Here is a 10,825-nt window from a genome sequence, read left to right as displayed (position 1 = left end):
GTACTCTAGCGAGGGTGTATGCATACGCATTCGCGTACTCGTAAGAGAACACTGGATAAAGCCGAGGAAGAAGTTATAGTATTTCGTAAGGAAATTTTCGAGGAAGAAAAGAAGGTAGAAAAAGAAGAGAAAGTTGAAGAACCAGCTTTAGTAGAGATGGGTGATCAAGCAGAAAATCTGAAGGCTTTGATGGACTATTCTCAACCTAAGATTAATGACATTCAGTCAAGCATCATCAGACCAGCCATCAGGGCTAACACTTTTGAGATCAAGTCAAGCACGATTCAGATGATACAGAACTTAGTTTAGTTTGGGGGTTCTCCTACTGAAGACCCCAACATGCACATCAGGGATTTCATCGAGATCTGCGACACTTTCAAATTCAATGATGTGATTGAAGATGCTACCAAGCTGCGACTCTTCCCATTATCTCTGAGGTTCAAAGCTAAGTGATGGTTACATTCTCTACCAGCAGGGTCTATCACCACTTGGGAAGATCTTGCTCAAAAGTTTCTCACTAAATTCTTCTCTATGGCAAAGACTGCTGCAATCAGGAATGCTCTTACTCAGTTTGCTCAGCAAACTGGAGAATCTCTGTGTGAGGCTTGAGATCGATATAAGGAGATGCTAAGGAAGTGCCCACACCACGGCATGCCTGATTGGATGATTATTAACTGCTTCTACAATGGATTGGGTGCTACTTCTAGACCCATGCTTGATGCAGCATCATGAGGAGCCTTGTGGGCTAAAAGCTACGATGAATCTTATGAACTTATTGAACTGATGGCTGCTAATGAGTACCGGAATCCCTCCCAGAGACTGACTCAGGGAAAGGTAGCAGGAATTCCGGAGTTGGACGCAGCAACTGTTATCGCTGCCCAACTTAAGGCATTGACGATGAAGGTGGATACTTTGGCTAATTATGGAGTTAATCAAATTGCTTTTGTTTGTGAGCTTTGTGCTGGTGCCCATGAGACTGATCAGTGTGCAATATCTAGTGAATCCGCTCAGTTCGTGAGCAACTTCCAACGATCGTAGCAACCAATACCAGCCACCTATCATCCCAACAACCACAATCATCCTAATTTCAGCTGAAGCAACACTCAGAATGCGGTTCAACAGCCTTATCAGCAATATCCAGCTAAGCAGTACAACCCCCCTGGTTTTCAGCAACCGCAATATGCACCAAGATAAAAACTCCAGTTGCAACAAGCCAATGAAAAATCTAAATTGGAGGAGTTGAAGCTTATGTGCAAGAGTCAAGCCGTTTCTATCAAGACCTTGGAAAATCAAATTGGGCAAATTGCCAATGCCTTGCTAAATCTTCAGCCTGGTACACTACCTGGTGACACTGAAGTGCCAGGAAAGAGGGAAGCTAAGGAGCATGTAAAGGCAATCACTTTAAGGTCTACAAAGGTTGCGAATCCCGAATAAACTCAAGAGTTGACTGAAGAAGCTGAGGCTGAGAAAGAAGTAGAGCAGCAGGAAGTAGAAGTGGAACCAAGGAAGACTACTGTTGAGCAAACTCCTCCTGAGAGTAATACAGGGGAGAAACAGATCTATCCTCCACCGCCTTTTTCCTAAGTGGCTGCAGAAGAAAAAGCTGGACAAGCAATTTGAGAAGTTTCTGGAGGTGTTCAAGAAATTTCATATCAATATACCTTTCGCTGAGGCTCTTGAGCAGATGCCTAGTTATGCAAAGTTTATGAAAGGTATTCTCTCTCGGAAGGTGAAGCTAGATGATTTAGAGACAATCACTCTCACGGAGGAATGCAGTGTTGTGCTACAACAGAAGTTGCCTCTATTCCGTGTACTATTGGAAAAATGTCTTTTGACAGATGCTTATGTGACTTGGGAGCTAGCATCAATCGGATGCCTTTGTCGATCTTCAAGCAGTTGGACTTGCCTGATCCCAAACCGACTTATATGACCTTGCAGTTGGCCGACCGTTCTATTATATATCCGCGAGGTATTGTGGAGGATGTCTTGGTCAAGGTTGATAAACTCATCTTCCCTGCTGATTTCGTCATTCTTGATTTCGAGGATAATAAGAAGATTCCCATAATCTTGGGGAGACCTTTCTTGGCGACTGGCCGAACCTTGATAGATGTGTAGAAGGGTGAGCTCACAATGCGAGTTCTGGATCATGATGTGACTTTTAATGTGTTCAGTTCTATGAAATTTCCTACTGATAATGAGGAGTGCTTAAAAGTAGAGTTGGTCGATTCGGTGGTCACATCGGAACTTGATCAATTGCTAAGGTCTGATGCTTTAGAAAAAGCCTTGTTGGAGAATTCAGGTAGTGAAGATGATGAAGTGAAGAACAATTGCAGTATTTGAATGCTTCTCCCTGGAAGAGGAAGATAGATATTCCTTTTGAATCTCTTGAAATGGAGGAATTGAACAAAGCTCCTAAACGCCTCAAGCCATCTATTGAAGAAGCTCCCACTCTTGAGCTTAAGCCTTTACCTAAGTATTTAAGGTATGCATTTTTAGGTGATGCATCTACTCTGCCTGTTATTATTGCATCTGATCTTTCAGGTAGTGATGAGGAAAAGCTTTTGAGGATTCTGAGAGAGTTCAAATCGGCAATTGGATTGACTATAGCAGATATCAAGGGAATCATCCCTTCTTACTGTATGCATAAAATTATGCTAGAGGAAGGTAGAAAGCTTACGGTCGAGCAGCAAAGAAGACTCAATCCAATCATGAAGGAGGTAGTGAAGAAGGAAATTCTTAAGTGGCTAGATGCAGGGATCATCTACCCTAATTCTGACAGTTCATGGGTAAGCCTGGTTCAATGTGTGCCAAAGAAAGGTGGAATTATTGTGGTAGCAAATGAGAAGAATGAGCTTATTCCTACTAGAACAGTCACGGGGTGGAGAGTTTGCATGGATTATAGGAAGCTGAACAAAGCCACTAGGAATGATCACTTCCCTTTGCCCTTCATTGATCAGATGCTTGATAGATTGGTTGGTCATGAGTATTACTGTCTTCTGGATGGCTATTCAGGTTACAATCAGATTTGTATCGCTCCAGAAGATCAGGAGAAAACTACCTTCACTTGTCCATTTTGTACTTTCGCCTTCTTTATGATATGATGGCCAGAATGTGGAGGTGTTCATGGACGACTTCTTTGTATTTGGCGATTCTTTTGATGAGTGCTTGCAAAATCCGGGACACGTTCTCAATAGGTGTGTTGAGACCAATCTGGTTCTCAATTGGGAGAAATGTCACTTTATGGTGCGTTAGGGCACTATTCTCGGGCACAAGGTTTCTAGTAAGTTTCTAGAGGTGGACAAGGCCAAGGTAGGGGTCATTGAGAATCTTCCTCCACCCATTTCTGTTAAGGGAATTCACAGTTTTCTTGGTCATGCGGGTTTCTACAGGCGTTTCATCAAAGACTTCTCTAAACTTTCAAAGCCATTGTGCAGTTTGCTAGAGAAAGATATTCCTTTCAAGTTTGATGACGAGTGCCTTGCAGCTTTTAAGATATTGAAGAAGAGTTTAATCACGACATCGATTATAACTGCACCTGATTGGAATGAACCTTTTGAGATGATGTGCGATGCAAGTGACTATGCAGTTGGAGCAGTTCTTGGGCAGAGGAAGAACAACATATTTCATGTGGTCTACTACGCTAGTAAGACCCTAAATGGTGCTCGACTGAATTATACTACGACGGAGAAAGAACTTTTGGCTATTGTCTATGGTTTTGAGAAATTTCGATCTTATTTACTTGGGACTAAGGTGACAGTTTTCACTGATCACGCTGCAATTCGATATCTCGTCTCAAAGAAGGACTCGAAGCCTAGATTGATTAGATGGGTTCTTTTGCTTCAAGAATTTGAACTATAGATCAAGGACAGAAAGGGAATTGAAAATCAAGTCGCTGATCTTCTCTTGCGCTTAGAAAATCCTAATGCCATTTCTTTGGATAAGACATTGATAAATGAGTCTTTTCCTGACGAGCAGTTGTTTGGAGTGCAAGAAGAAGAACCGTGGTTTGCAGACATTGTGAACTACCTTGTGAGTAATATCATGTTTCCCGACTTATCTTATGCTCAAAGGAAGAAGTTTCTACATGAAGTAAAGTGATACATGTGGGATGAGCCATTTCTTTTTCGACAAGGAGCTGACCAAATCACCAGGAGATGTATTCCTTACAGCGAAACGGGGGGGATCTTGTGAGATTGTCACTCAATGGCTTATGGAGGACATTATGGTAGAGAAAAGACAGCAACTCGTGTTCTTCAAACAGGTTTCTTTATAATGCTCTAATAAGCTTTGAATTGATGCATGGGGCTATGTTGAGTGGCATTTATGACACTTTATAATGCTCTAATAAGCTTTGAATTGATGCATTTGTACTCAAGTTGTTAAGTATTTTAACGTGTTTTCTAGTGTTTTTGCATTTCAGGCATTAATCCGTGAATCAGGTGAATTAGCATTGTTTTGGTGCTAATCTGGTGTCAAGGTGGTGTTGGAATAAAAGCTCGTGGAAAGTCGGCTCGAAGCAGCAAGGAAAAAGATAAAATCTGAGTTTTTCCCAGAAGGACGGCGCGACCGCGCCAGGATTCCAGAAAGGCAGCGCGCTAGCGCTGTGATAGCGTGCGCCCGCGCTGGTGGGAAAAATATGAATCCTGATTCTAATTCGATTCTAAGTGGGGAGACTTCTAAATTAGTTAGGGCTGCTATATATATATTCAAATAAGAAGGTTTTCAGAGATATCAAGCAAGAGAGACATACCAGAGCGCAATGAGAGCTGTAAGAAGACCATTTTTCGCACAATTCAAAGAAGACGAAGAAGATCTTGTTTTTACTTGTGAATCTTTGTTTTAAGTTGTAATTTGGATTCTAGTTTTCTTACTCATGAACCTTACTCTTGTTTTGTACTTGGTTTTATTCATTCGTTATAAAGACTACGTTTGTTATACCATGCTTTCATCAGAACCCACGTTGATGATGAGTCCAATTATGGGCTAGTCGTTATCGTTGGTTGTGCGTATTCGTCTTATGAGCGTCGCGAACTTATAAGATAGTGTGTTAATTCTTAATAAAGCGAAAGTGAATTTAAGGATTTAGAACTTGCCATGCTAGCATAGGTTCATATATTTGTTATGCATGATTCGTAGGTAATTTTAACCATCTGACTTGCCCTGTGTAATCATGATAGATAACTTGTGCTTAAACCGTTATGTTGTCAAATTCTGTAGACATATAGGGTCTCAATATAATTGGTGTCTATTCAGCTTCTATCTCTTTTGTGGATATCTGGTAGTATGGTACTCATGCAACGAAAGTTGGCGTTTATCAGTTTTTGTTATCTGATTAGAGTCATCACCATTGCATGCAAAGGTTGAAAATAATAAGGATATTGAATGAAGTATTTAATGAAATTAGAATCCCATGTTTGTCATATATATTAATTCAGTCAATCTTATTTTCTTAGTTATAATTTTTAGTTTAATTCTTAGTTATAAATAACTCAATTTGTTATCGTCTTAGCATTGAATAATAACCATACATTGTTGCTTAAGTGCATGAATTAGTTAGTTAACCAACACAGTCTATGTGGGAACGAACTAGAAAAGATTCTATACTACTTGTGAACTCGTATACTTGCGTGTATTATTAACGCGTGTTTAGCGACTAACATTGTCTCCAAAATCTTGAATTAAATTATGGATCTCGATCCGATACAATGGACACAGGTACTCCATGACGCATCACTATTTCTTTTAGATATAGGTGTACTAACTTGTCAAGCGAAAACCTTTCGTTGATTGGAAGGAAATGTGCTGACTTCGTTAATATGTCGATAATAACCCAAATCGCATCGTGATTTGCTCTGGTCCTTGGAAGTCCTACTACGAAATCCATTGCTAAGTGCTCCCATTTCCATTCTGGAATATCTAGTGGTTGTAATAATCCGCTCGGGCGTTGATATTCAGCCTTGACTTGTTGGCACGTATAACACTTACTGACCCATTCTGCTATCTCTTTCTTCATATCTGGCCACCAAAAGCTTTCCTTCAGATCTCTATACATCTTGGTGCTTCCGGGATGAATTGAATATCTTGAGCTGTGAGCGTCTTGCAAAATTTCCGCTTTCAATTCCGGTACATTAGGTATCCAGATTCTCGAAGCAACTCGTAAAATTCCTTTGTCATCTTTCTGGCTGGTAATTTTCTCTCCTGAAAAATTATCGATTTCGTGATTCATTACTTCTTCTTGACATCTTCTTATCTTTTCCAATAATTCTGGTTGAAAAGACATTGCGTAAATCATTTCAGTGGAGCTTTCTGGAACACGAACTTCAATTTCCAATTTATCAAATTCTTTAATCAATTCCTCTGAAGATATTAACAGGTTCAACTTTTCCTTTCGAATCAACGCATCTGCTACAACATTTGCTTTTCCTGGATGATAATTGATTTATACGTCGTAATCTTTGATTAGCTCTAGCCAACGTCGTTGTCTCGTGTTGAGTTCATTCTGCGTGAAAATGTACTTCAAACTTTTATGATCCGTGTAAATTTCACATCTTTCACCGTAAAGGTAATGTCTCCAAAGTTTCATTACGAATACAATTGCTGCTAGTTCCAGATCATGTGTCGGATACTTTTGCTCATGAAGCTTTAGTTGTCTAGAAGTGTATGCGATTACGTTGCCATGTTACATCAAAACACATCCAAGTCCTCGATAGGAAGCGTCGCTGTAAATGGCAAAATCTCCTTGATCATCAGGTAAAACAAGTACAGGTGCGGTTACTAGTCGATTCTTCAATTCTTGGAAACTCTCTTCGCGTTTCTCATTCCATTCAAACTTTTCATTCTTCCGGGTCAACTTGGTCAGTGGTGTGGCTATCTTTGCAAAATCTTTAACAAATCTTCTATAATAACCTGCTAATCCCAAGAAACTTCTGACTTCCGTCGGAGTCTTTGGTCTTTCTCAGTTCAAAATAGCTTCAATCTTTGCTGGATCGACTTGAATTCCTTCAACACTGATGATATGTCCTAGAAATTGCACTTTCTTTAGCCAAAATTTGCATTTCGAAAACTTCGCATATAGTTGTTCCTTCCTCAATGTTTCCAACGTCGTTCTCAAGTGCTCTGCATGTTATTCTTTAGTCTTCGAGTAGATCAAGATGTCATCAATAAATACAATGATAAACTTATCCAAGTACTTTTTGAATACTCGGTTCATCAAATCCATAAATACTGCTGGTGCATTGGTTAGTCCAAACGCCATCACAAGAAATTCGTAGTGTCCGTATCTCATTCGAAACGTAGTCTTTGGAATATCTTCTGCCTTGATCTTCAATTGGTGATAACCCGATCTTAAATCGATTTTCGAAAACCATGCCGCTCCTTTCAGTTGATCAAATAAGTCAACGATTTGGGGCAAAGGGTATTTGTTCTTGATAGTTAACTTGTTCAACTCACGATAATCGATACATAGTCGCATGCTACCATCCTTTTTCTTTACAAACAACACTGGTGCACCCCATGGGGATACACTGAGCCTTAGTATTCCTTTATCGAGAAAATCCTGCAATTGATTTGCTAACTCTTTCATTTCAATAGGCGCCATTCGATACAGAGCTTTTGAAATTGGTTCAGTTCCTGGTGCTAAATCAATAGTGAACTTAATTTCTCGATCCGGAGGTAGTCCTGGAAGTTCATCTGGAAAGATATCGGGAAACTCACAAACTATGGGAATATCTTCGATCTCCGGACTTTCTTTTTCCGTATCCAATACATATGCTAAATAAGCTTGACATCCTTGACGTAACAATCGCCTCATTTTCATCATCGTTAAGAATCTCTGCTTCTGCTTTTCACCTTTAAACGTTACTGTTGCATTTTCCTCGGTTCGTAAATTTACTTTCTTAGTCGCGCAATCGATCTGAGCATTATTACTGGCTAACCAATCCATTCCTAAAATAACATCAAATTCTCCTAACTTGAAATGTATCAAGTCAACTGAGAAATGACGTCCCGCTATTTCAATATCGCAACCTGGACACACTCGATCTACCGCAATCTGATCATCATTTGCTAATTTTATAATTAATGTCTCGTCTAATCGTTGGATCTCACAATATAGCTTAGGAATAAATTCTTCAGAAATAAAAGACCTCGTAGCTCCAGAATCAATCAGTACTTGAGCATTTACAGAATTCACAGGAAGCGTACATGCAACCATATTCGGACTCTGCACAACTTCTTTCAATGACATGTTAAAAATCCTTGCCTTGGGCTGATTCTGTTGTGGTGGCGGAGGTAATGCCAAAACCCTTGGAATGCTGAAGGCCATTGCTGCTCCTCTACAGTCCTTGGCGATGTGTCATTTTCTTCCGCATTGGAAACAAGTGACTTTTACCTTCCCTATCGGACATTCCCCAGAGTAGTGTCCCTTCTGCTTGCACTTGAAGCACTTCTTCTGGTTGCCCTGCTCTGTCCTTCTGAAATTCACATGTCCCCGGGCTTGAAACCCAGGCCTTCCATTGGAGCGGTTCTGAAAACTTCCTGGTCCCTTTTCCTTTTGGGACACTTCACTTTCTCCCTAAAAAATCATGGCCTTCTGAACTACGGCTGTATAGGTTGTCAGTTCGAACACTACTACCCTGCTACGGATCCACGGCTTCAATCCCTGCTGAAACCTCTTGGCTCGCTTTTCATCAGTATCTACCTGCTCAGGAACAAACCTAGCCAATTCAGTGAACTTGGCTTCATAGTCCGTGACCGAAAAATTTCCCTGCTTCAACTCCAAAAAATTGATTTCTATTTGATTCTTCATATAATGAGGAAAATACTTCTCCAGAAAAAGATTGGTAAATCTATCCCAATTCACTACACCCTCACCTTCCAGTGCTTTCTTAGATTCTCACCAGTAATAGGCCTCTCCCTTCAAGAAGTAAATAGCAAAATCCGTCTTTTGATCTGCTTCAACTTTAACCAACACAAAGGCCTTCTCCATTTCTTTTAACCAAGCTCTTGCCTTAGTAGGATCCGCTGGCCCCTCGAATTCTGGAGGCTTCACCGACTGGAATTGCTTAAAAGTAACTACAGGTACTGCTGGTGGTGCTTGTTGTTCTGGACGAACTACTTGCTATAATATTTATTGCCGAAATTGTTGCTGCATAGGCTGCTGCATCATCATCTATTGTTGCATAAGGTGGAACATTTGGTCCATTTGGTTATTGTTGTTCTGACCCTCAGTATTGCCATTAGACGACTCGGTTCTTGTTTTTCTTTTTGGTGCTATGGTTCTGATAATAAAACAATTGGTTCTTTTAATAACAGTTTATTAAATAGGTGGTATGAATAAAGAAACAATTTTATATGGTATTAAAACAAAATTTAAACAGTTGATATTGGAAAGAAAAACAGTTTACAAAGTATTTAAAATAAGTAATTAAATACAGTTCAATGTTTAAATAAATCGTTTGGAAATAATTGAAATTTTTTGGAAGAATAAATGGTACAACATGGTTGTAAATAAAACAACATTTTAAAATATGCAATGGTAAAACAGTAAAATAAATGTAAATGTTTGAAAGATTGGAAAATAAAAGAAAAAGTGGAAATGTTCATTTTATATATAGATATGACACCAGCTACAGGTGTCAGTGCTTGATACAAAAAGAGTCTACATCAGATCAGTCATCCTACTACTACTACCAGTCAAAACTAGCGGCTACACACATACAAACCAGTCATACTATACCATGCTGCATCTATCTACATATATCACATATAACACAACATCCTACAGTCAGCTAAACTCAAAATATGGGCGGCACTCGGCCTAACTCCTGTTGTAGTGCCTCTAGCACGTCCTCCGTCAGCCTCATCGCTTTGCGGTAAACGGCATCGGTGCGAACCTCCTCCCTTCTCAAATCGGCAATCTCCTGGGAACCTGCCCTATGTATCTGGCGGAGTCCCTCCCTCAATATATAATCTGGCTGGAGTTCTCTAACTGGTCCATACTCTTGAGTCTTAAATAATCTGAGTATCTCCCTGCACTGATCCTGCCATCTCTGCCTCTCCTCTCTCTCACTCTGATACTGCTGATAAGGTACCATATGGGGCTTGCGAAGATCTTTCCGAGAACCTCGGGTAGGCAATGGCACTGGCTGGTCGACAATCTCGTCCATAAACTCATGTTGAGGGAACTGATATACCCCAGGCACATGGGCATAGATAGCCAATGGTGCTGGAAACAGTACAGGCTGATCTGGTGGTGCGAACATTTGTGGCTCTGGCTGCGGCTGTGGAATCTGGGGCTGCTCTACTGGAACCTGCGGATCTAAATCCTCCCACTGAGGCAAATCGTCTATATCAGGATTATCGAATACTGGAAACTCTAATGGAGGGAGCTCAGGTATCTCTGGCTCAAAGTAGGGAAAGTAATCAATGAAATCTGGTACCCCTGGTGCTGGTAGCTGATCTGGTACTGGTCCCTGTGGCAAGGGTGGAGGTGGTGATAATGGTGGAAATACTTGTACTGACCCTGGAGGTAATACTGGGTCTGATGCTGTCTTCTCTGACGAAGATGATGAAGACGCCATCTGACACAATAATCATAACACAAGGAAAATTAAATCACATTCCTAGAACTCACAATCTCCTAATCTAAGAAATTAACAACCCTAATACCATTACTCCTATCTTATGTGATCTTCCTATCTTATCTTAACTCTAATGTTCTTGTTTTCAAGGGCCAAAACCTAAGCTCTGATGCCAACTATAACACCCTCCAAATTTGGGGTATAGATTTGGGGCATTATTCACACTAACTACTTACTAAACCTGT

The 10,825-nt window shown here is 40.4% G+C and overlaps 1 non-coding gene across 1 annotated transcript; it reads right to left on the bottom strand.

Moving 5' to 3' along the window:
* Positions 1 to 546: 546 nt before the first annotated feature.
* LOC141670193 (small nucleolar RNA R71) lies at positions 547 to 653 on the bottom strand. Its single transcript, XR_012554435.1, has one exon. It is a non-coding gene; the product is annotated as a small nucleolar RNA R71 (small nucleolar RNA).
* Positions 654 to 10,825: the final 10,172 nt, after the last annotated feature.

This window comes from Apium graveolens, chromosome 6, assembly GCF_009905375.1.
Source record: "Apium graveolens cultivar Ventura chromosome 6, ASM990537v1, whole genome shotgun sequence".
Taxonomy (NCBI): domain Eukaryota; kingdom Viridiplantae; phylum Streptophyta; class Magnoliopsida; order Apiales; family Apiaceae; genus Apium; species Apium graveolens.
The sequence above is the reverse complement of the archived record's forward strand: the minus strand, read 5'-3'. Positions and strand labels throughout refer to the sequence as shown.